The sequence below is a fragment of the Silurus aristotelis genome (assembly GCF_946808225.1).
Source record: "Silurus aristotelis genome assembly, chromosome: 23".
In the NCBI taxonomy this organism is placed as follows: domain Eukaryota; kingdom Metazoa; phylum Chordata; class Actinopteri; order Siluriformes; family Siluridae; genus Silurus; species Silurus aristotelis.
Window position 1 is genome coordinate 5,388,114 of NC_139596.1, and position 9,471 is coordinate 5,397,584.

The 9,471-nt window shown below is 38.4% G+C and overlaps 1 long non-coding RNA gene across 1 annotated transcript in view; it reads left to right on the forward strand.

The window, feature by feature from the left end:
- The window catches only part of LOC310718318, a 198,226-nt gene that overhangs the window by 106,193 nt on the left and 82,562 nt on the right, over positions 1-9,471 (forward strand). The window contains exon 2 of the long non-coding RNA XR_014531095.1: positions 5,738-6,301. This is a non-coding gene — a long non-coding RNA (uncharacterized lncRNA). The remainder of the gene's footprint in view (positions 1-5,737; positions 6,302-9,471) is intronic.

Genomic DNA, 9,471 nt, shown 5'->3' on the forward strand with positions numbered 1-9,471 from the left:
GACTTGTGTTGCCTAACCTGCTTATGTTCTAACACACCACCCCACTGACATTCTCTTGTAAGTGCCACCAACATACCCTAACCCTAACCCAGATGTGCAGCTACAACTATTTCATTAGGTAATCTTACAACCGCATATCTACATAAATACACATTAGAATATTGTTAGTGTTAAGATGTTTCTCACACTATCTCACACACATCCCTTTGTCTGTTCAGATGTTTATAGAATATTTACGATGTTAGTCGGTAAGGTAAACAGGGAGTCCTTATCTGGGCTCACACATCTCCGGCTAGTATATCCTCTTGTCTAAACAGGAAACAAGTTTAGGACAGCCTTTTCTCTGTATCTGTATATATACGTTCTGCTACCTGCAATAAACAGAAGAAGAAGAACATGCATTTTGTGTGCTGTGTATTTCTTCTTCCCTGATATCAGAAAGGCACCACAGGCATCGCAGGTCATATGGAAAACCTCTCCAAGAATTAAGTTCCGTTTGGGCATGATAAAAATCTAACAGTTTTGGTGTCAGAAGCGAGATACTTTCGGCAATATCCAAAATGGAAATCACGCATCAAGGTAAGTTTTAAGATACTTCCTTGTTTGCGGGGATTGTCCCGTATGCCAGCCAATAGGGCTGCATATGTGTTCGTGTCTTGGTTATGCATTAGTTGTTTAATTAAATACAATAAAAATTATAATTTCCTTTGGTGGGATGATTTTGTCGCGACATTGTTTCCTCACCTTAGATGTAAGATGCAAGATTAGAAGACATTTTTTACGGTCTTTCTAGTATAGGCGATATTGTCTGAAGTATCCAAAAGAATCCACGATAATTTATATGCCTGAAAAAAATCAATAAATGAAAAATTGGAGAAAAGGAACTAAAGAAAAACGGACATTTTGAAAAGACTTTAACATTTTTCAAAAGACTTCAATCTTGTTTTGGCTTTATAGTCTATTTTTTTCTCCTAACTTACAAACTTTGTGATCCAATTGGAGAGACTGGATAACTTTTTTTGTTTGAAGACTGCGATCCCCCTGGTGCCTAGCGCAGCTGTATTGTCTAAGTGTTATGTGTTGTGTGTATTGTCTGAGTGTTGTGTTGTGTGTCTGTTCTTTGTTCTGTGTAAAGAAGATGGGTCATGACATTTCTCGCTTATTGCCGGAAGAAGATCCCAAAGATTTTATGTATAGGAATTGTGCCGGTTATTGAACTAATCCTTGTTTGGCATTTGGCATTTTGGAGTGAAATTGTGTCACATCTAGATACTTTTTTCTAGAGATTTAGATGCTGCTAGAGGTTTCTACTATGCTCCAGGTTTTGTTAACCCGTTATGCTCTGCACTGCAACAGGAAGTGGTGCATTCCAGCCTCAGCACAAAACTCAAGGAGGAGGTCCTATGAAAAAGGGGAAGTTCATCTATTAGGGAATAGATAGAGTTCCAATTTCATGTCCTGTAACTCACCTTTTGCCTGTGATGACACCGACTGGTACAAATTTTTATCATATCTTTACAATAATTCCAAATTCACCTTTAAACTTTTTAGGAAGAGATATGATGCACAAAATGGGAATGGAAATTCTGTTTTTTGAAACCAATGTCACATCCGGAAGATTTCTTTCAGGGTAGTACAGAGGTCTCGCCTGATGAACCAAATTTAGGTGAAGTTAACCCTAAATTATGGGCCTCTCTCAAAGATGAGGCAGGTTTAATCCAGGTAAAACCGTATCATGCATTCATGAAAACACACCACCCGATTTTTGTTAAACAATATCCATTGTTGAAAGAGAAGAATGTTGGCATTGCTCCAGTTATTGACAATTTATTGTCACAAGGTGTTTTGATCGAGACACATTCACCGTATAACACACCGATTAATCCCGTCTTGAAGGCAGATAAAAAATACTGGAGGCTAACACAAGATTTACGTGAGATTAATAAATAGTTATTCCGTTAGCTCCTTTGGTGCCCGATGTAGCTACCATTGTTAACTCTATACCAGCGACTCACAGATTTTTTACTGTAATTGATCTTTGTCCTGCTTTTTTCAGTGTCCCTATGGCCTCAGAGACGCAGTCGCTTTTCACATTTACCTATAGGGGACGTCAATTCACCTGGACCCGTCTTTCTCAGGGCTTTGTTGACTCGCCAGCCGTATTCTCCGCTGTAGTGCACAGAACCTTGGCTGATATCCACCTGCCAGAAACAACCTGCATCCTTCAATACGCAGATGACATCCTCGTCACAGGACTGACTGAGCAGGACTGCCACACGGCATCAGTGGTCATCTGCAATGTCCTGGCTCAGGCTGGATTTAAAGCTTCACACCAGAAACGAGAGTGGGTGAAGAGAAAGGTCTCATATCTGGGCCATGTGATTTCAGAAGGCCAACGTAAGATATCGCAGGACCGAGTACAGTTTGTGACTAGATTTTCAAGACCTCAGACTGTGAAACAGATGCAGAGCTTCTTGGGACTGGTGAACTACTGCCGAGCATGAATCCCTGACTGCGCACAGCATGATAAAATTTTGCGTAGTGCTATTGATCACAAAGCTCCTCCATCACATCTTATTCTGTGGACTCATGAGATGACTGACAGTTTTGCTGCCCTCAAGAAGGCTATACAGTCTGCTCCAGCTCTAGGTCTTCCGAATTATACTAAACCTTTTCACCTTTATGTGCACGAAATGTACAGCTGCAGGGATCCTAGCCCAGGAACACGGTGACAGATATCGCCCTGTTGCGTATCTTTCCAAATCTTTAGACAATATAGCACAAGGGTTGCCTTCGTGCTTGCGTGCAGTGGCTGCTGCGGCTCTGATGGTCCGGAATGCTGAGAAAATGGTGCTGTCACATCCTTTAATACTGTACACCTCACATCAGGTAACAGCTATTTTACACAACATATGACAGCACAACGTAGATCTGGTTATGAAACCACACTCTTGGCAACGGAAAACTTAACCTTAAAGCCTCTTCTCAGCCGCATTCAGCTGTAGTAGCTCTGCGTGATCTGCTAAACGATATTGACGTAGATGGTTTTGACGACGCACATGATTGCCTTGAACACATTGAACAAGAGACCTCTTGTAGATACGGCCCTGGAAGAGGGGGATTGTCAATATGTAGATGTTCATATTCAAAACCTTCTGATGATGTGTATTTATGTGGATATGCGGTTGTAAGATTACCTGATGTAATAGCTAAATCATTACCATACACATCTGCATAAGCTGCAGAGTTGGTCGCACTTACAAGAGCATGTCAGATGTCTGAAGGTAAAGTAGGGACTATATACACTGATTCTAAGTATGCTTATGGTGTTGTGCATGATTTTGCCAAAACATGGAAGCAAAAAGACTTTAAAACAGCTGATGGAAAGCCCATAGCACATTTTATTCTCATAGGCGACTTTTTAAAAGCTGTTCAACTCCCTGCCAAAGTGGCCATAGTTACACATATGCCACCTGTAGGAAATTTCAGATACCTGTTGGTTATAGTTGACAGATTCAGCAAGTGGCCAGAAGCATTTGCATGTGCGACAGAGAATGCTAAAACGGTTGTCAAAATATTAACAAAAGAGATCATCTCTAGGTTTGGTATTTCTAGTGTGATTGAAAGTGATAACTGCACACCTTTTGCTTCGAAGGTAACACAACTTTTGGCTAAAAGCTTAGCAATTGATTGTTATTTTAATATTCCCTTTTACCCACAGTCAGCTGGAGTGGTGGAGAGAACAAACAGAACCATTAAGGAGCGTGTTATTAAAGCCTGCATTGAAACAGGCTGAAATTAGACTGTTGTTCTCCCGGCAGTACTTACAGAAATGAGAATGACCCCCATCTTCAACAAAACTAACCTAGTTTTATGTTCTAACCTTTCCCGACCCCAAACTACGTTTCTGCCCTGGTTGAGAAATTAAATTCTATCAGTGCTGATGTTTCACTAACTCTTCCTCTGCCTACAGATAAGCCAACACACCCTTTTGTGCGTAATTAGCAGGTCCTGATAAGAAGTCTGAAGCCTACCAAGGTCATTGAGCCGAAGTATCTTGGTCCAGCGACTGTTCTAGCTGTAACCAGAACTGGAGTTCTGACTGATTATCAGCCACAGTGGATACATGCAAGCAGGATCAAAACAGCACCCACTTATTCTATGCATTAATTGGTCTGTTGGCCTAAGAAGCCTACCTAAGTGAGTATTCAGGGCTGAAACAGTTGAGAGCCCACGGAAAGATCCTTTCTTTATAGTAGAAAGGGGGCCACCTCCGGGGTGAAGATCAAACTCACTTGACTGTTTAGTTTAGCTTACCCTGATACCTGCTCTAGGTCTAAATTCTATAACTATATGTGCATAGTTGTAATTATACTACGAATTTTTCTTATTCTCTTTGAACACATTATTCAGAGAAGAGACTGTTATGTATACCTTATAATACTGCTAACAGACATACTGAGCAAGCACTGAGAAACAATTGTCTCATGATGTTTCGGAAAACGTGAAAGAACTGCTGAACAAAGTTTTTTTGAGAAGATTAAGAGTTTGTTTACGAGTGTTGAACACTATTTTGTTTTAGAAATGATTCTTGTATTGATTGTTGGAATTGTACTTTGTATGTTGCCATGTTTGATGACGATGGTAAGACAGGCCATAAAGGCCTCGATTGGAGTGGTGATGATGAAGGTTTATATGCATGTAGGGAAATAATGAAATGAAATCTGTATGTTTTTGTTTGTCTTTATCTTTTCATTTGCAGTTTATGTCACCGATTCTGTTCCCAGGATGAACATCCTATGTTCTGGTATGTGATGCTAAATCATAAATTATTTAAAGTGGCCATTGTTAGTGTTAAGATGTTTCTCACACTATCTCACACACATCCCTTTGTCTGTTCAGTGTCTATAGAATATTTATGATGTTGGTCTGTAAGGTAAACAGGTAGTCCACATCTCCGGCTAGGATATCCTCTTGTCTAAACAGGAAACAAGTTTAGGACAGCCTTTTCTTTGTATTTATATATATATATATATATATATATATATATATATATATATATATATATATATATATATATATATATATATATATATATATACGTTCTGCTGCCTGCAATAAACAGAAGAAGAAGAACATGCATTCTGTGTGCTGTGTATTTCTTCTTACTTGATATCAGAAAGGCACCACGGGCATCGCAGGTCGTATGGAAAACCTCTCCAAGAATTAAGTTTCGTTTGGGCATGATAAAAATCTAACAAATACATAGAGGCAATCCCCCTCTTCTAGGGCCGTATCTAAAATATCAGGCCTAAAAGAGGTCTCTTGTTCAAGGTGTTTAAGGCAATCATGTGCATCGTCAAAACCATCTAAATCAATAAAGTCTAGCAGATCACGCAGCGCTAATACAGCTGAATAGGCATAATGGTTACATTTTCTGTTGCTAAAAGTGTGGTTTTATTGTGCTGTCATATGATGTGTGTTGAAGTTGTGTAAAATAGCTTGCACATCAAATCAGTTTTCCATATTGAATATACTTAAAATGGCATTAATCCGTTCCAACCCTTAAAATGACACCCATTTTTATGTTTTATATTATTAAATTGGAAAATACATTCTAAATAACAAATCTTGTATAAAAACATAATAGAAAGAGTATGTAACGATATAATAAGATTTTATTCAGTGTATTTTACTTGGAGGTGAGACGTGTGTGTGTGTGTGTGTGTGTGTGGAGGGGGGTAGAGGCGATAAGCGGAGGCGGAGGGAAAACTCGTTTTTTACTATCACTCCTGTACACTACGTATCCCTAAACTTTAAATTTTTTACTTTTTCTTTTTTGCTTATCTATCGTCACATCTTCGCTTTCTGGCTTCACTTTGCCATCTTGCAGCGGCGTCTCGAGCTCATACCTCAATTTTTTGCTTGCGTAACAAAGCAAAGAATTCGACCGAGTGACCACTCGTACCTCGGAAAACTCGTACATTAATGCACTCGTAGGTCAAGGTACCACTGTAGTTGTGAAAGGAAGGAGGAAGACAGTGAACAATGACTTTCTTAGTCGGATACTGTTTAGATACAAGCCGTTGTAGCGTGTTGAGTCTGGGTCAAGGGAGAGCTCGCTAACTCCAGTTGCAACAGAAATCATATAAGCACAGACAGGTTTCCAAAATTCGTGCTTTTTTATTTTTCTTGGCAACAGCGTTATGGGTTAGTCAAAGAAACTTAGAAATGAGCATCAGAAAATAATAAGGACATATTCCTCGGTCTCCACACACGCAGTAATACCGGAAAAAATGCAGTGGGATGCTATTCCCAAAATACCGCTATGCTTCTAATAGAAGCGCAAAATATTGCATTTAGTGTCTTTCGTTAAAGCCTGTGTAAAGTTCATTAGTTTCAGTGGAGACACTTATGTTAAAAATACAAATATTTGTCAAATTCAGTCTTATATAAGGGTGCGCTTTATAGTCCGGAAATTATGGTAGTCACAAGCTGTACTCGGTCCTGTGATATCTTATGTTGGCCTTCTGAGATCACATGGCCCAGATATGAGACTTTTTGCTTTACCCACTGCAGTTTCTGACGTGAAGCTTTAAATCCAGTCTGAGCCAGGACATTGCAGACAACCACTGAAACTTTGTGGCAGTCCTGCTCAGTCAGTCCTGTGACAAGGATGTCATCTGTGTATTGAAGGATGCAGGTTGTTTTCAGCAGGTGGATATCAGCCAAAGTTCTGTCCACTGCAGTGTGCACAAAGAACTGAGCAATACAGGTTCAGGTGAATGGACGTCCCCTATAGGTAAATTTGAAAAGTGGCTACATCTCAGAGGCCATAGGGGCACTGAAAAAGGCATAGCAAAGATCAATCACAGTAAAACATTTGTGAGTTGCTGGTATAGAGTTAATCTATAATACCTTGTAAATCTTGTGCTAGCCTTCAGCCTTATTTTTATCTGGCTTCAAGACTGGATTAATTGTTGTGTTTTCATGAGTGCATGGTACGGTTTCACCTGGATTAAACCTGCTCATCTTTGTGAAAGGCCCATAATTTAGGGTTAACTTCACCTATATTTGGTTAATCAGGCAGTAGTTATGTACTATCATGGAAGAAATCTTCTGACGGCTGTGGATCAGTTGAAAGCATAAAGACAAAACGAAAAGACAGCGAAACATTGGTTTCAAAAAAACAGAATCTTCATTCCTATTTTATGCATCATATCTCTTCCTTAAAAAAATCAAAGGCGAGTTTGGAATAATTTTAAAGCTTTGATAAAGATTTGAACCAGTGGGTGTCACAGGAGGCAAGGGGTGAGTTACAGGACATGAAATTGGAACTTTATCTATTCCCTAATTGCTGTACCTATAAGAGCATATAGAGTAAACTAAACCTGGAGCAAAATAGAAACCTCTAGCAGCATCTAAATCTCTAGGAAAAATTATCAAAATGTGACACAATTTCACTCCATCATGCCAAATGACTTAAATAAGGATAAGTCCAATAACCGGCACAATTCACACACTATACATCCAATCTTTGGGATTTTCTTCCGGCAGTTGGGGAGAGATGTCATAACCCAACTTCTTTACCCAGAACAATGAACAGACACACAACACTTAACACTCAGACAATACAGTAGCGCTATACACCAGGGGATTGTAGTCTTCAAACAAAAAAGTCATCCAGTCTCTCCATTTGGATCACAAATTTTGTAAGTTATGAGAAAAGGTAGACTATAAAGCCAAATAAAAAAAATTGTCTTTCCAATATTTATTTTTTCTCAAAGAAAATGTTATTTTTTTCAGGCATATAAAAATTATCGTGGATTCTTGTGGGTACTTCAGACAGTAAAAAACGTCTTCTAATCTTGCATCTTACATCTAAGGTGAGGAAAACTTTGTCGCAACGAATTCATCCCACCGGGGGAAATCATCAATTAAACAATTAATGCATTACCAAGACACGAACACACATGCAGCCCAGTTTAGCTAGCGAATGGGACAAGCAAGGAAATATCCGTGCGTGATTTCCCTCTGGATATTGCTGGTAGGCAGCCCACTTCTGATACCAAAACTGTTAGATTTTTATCATGCCCGAACAAAAAATTAATGCTTGGAGAGGTTTTCCATGCGATCTACAATGTCCGTGGTGCCTTTTCTGATCAGGGAAGAATTACACAGCACACAGAATGGCACATATGTTCTACTTCAGTTTATTACAGATAACAGACAAGTATATATACACACTGGAAGAAACCTGAGTTAAAACTGTTCCTGATTCGGTAAGAAAACATAGTAACTAGCATTGGTGGGCGGTCAGGGCCAGCAAAGCCTTCTTTGCCTACCTAAACACTATCAAGTCAAGTCAAGTCAAGTTTATTTCTATAGCGCTTTTTAACAACATATTTAACTGACCTACATTTACAACATACATTTAAATATTTGTTCCATCAAATTGTATCAATTTGGGGGGTCACGTGACGCATCTAATGGAGTAGCCGTGTCGACGACGAGCTCCGGCAAAGCCTTCAAAAATCTCCCTCTCTAGACTCAATATTATCTCATCTTGCATAAAATATAAAATCATACTGCTCACTTATAATGCACTAAATGCCCCCTAGAGAACTAGTGTGAGGCCCATCTTAATATTAACAAACTTTTACTTCCAATCAAGAGAAGTAATAAAGCAACAGCAAACAAAGAAATGCAGTACAATTGTTTGCCGTTTTTCTTCGTGGCAACAATTTAAAGAAGAACCACATGTGGATGTGATTGTCATGTTTCTATATTATGATAATAGTGTTATTTGTAAGTTAACTCACATACTCTTTAAGCCTGTAGTCTTTTTTATTTACTTTTTTTTTTTTATATAAGAACCATTCAGCCGCTTTGAGGTAAAAAAAAAGAAAAAAATTAAAATAAAAAACTAGTCATGTTTCAGGTTTAAGGAAGAAATAAAAACTATCAGGGAACTGATAGAGTCAGTACTTATTGCTGCTTATTCACATAACACACTGCAAAGAGTCGGAATTCCCATCCTTAGTTCACACTTCTGGGTTACTGAAATTTCTTTGATTTACTATATTATTTATTTTGTATATAATTATATAATTTTAATAAAAACAAATAAGCATGTGAACAGTTCTATATATTTTACAATAATCATTAATTATCTAGGATTTTGTGTTGTCCGTGAGTCGAAACACATTTATTTATTTATTTATTTATTTATTTATTTATTTATTTATTTATCATCATTTGAGAAAAGAAAATTAGCCTTTGTTTTCCTACCCATATTCAGAATATTCAGTGTCTTGCTCCAGGATTGGCTAGACCTGTGCAGTTGTTGCGATTAGATTGGCTAGTAGTTTCGTAGACTTATTTACAGTCCAATCAGCTGGAGGTTTAAAAAGTCGCTGTTTTGTCGCTATACAGGCGGGTTAGAAATGACGCCGTTTCAAATCTTTGAAC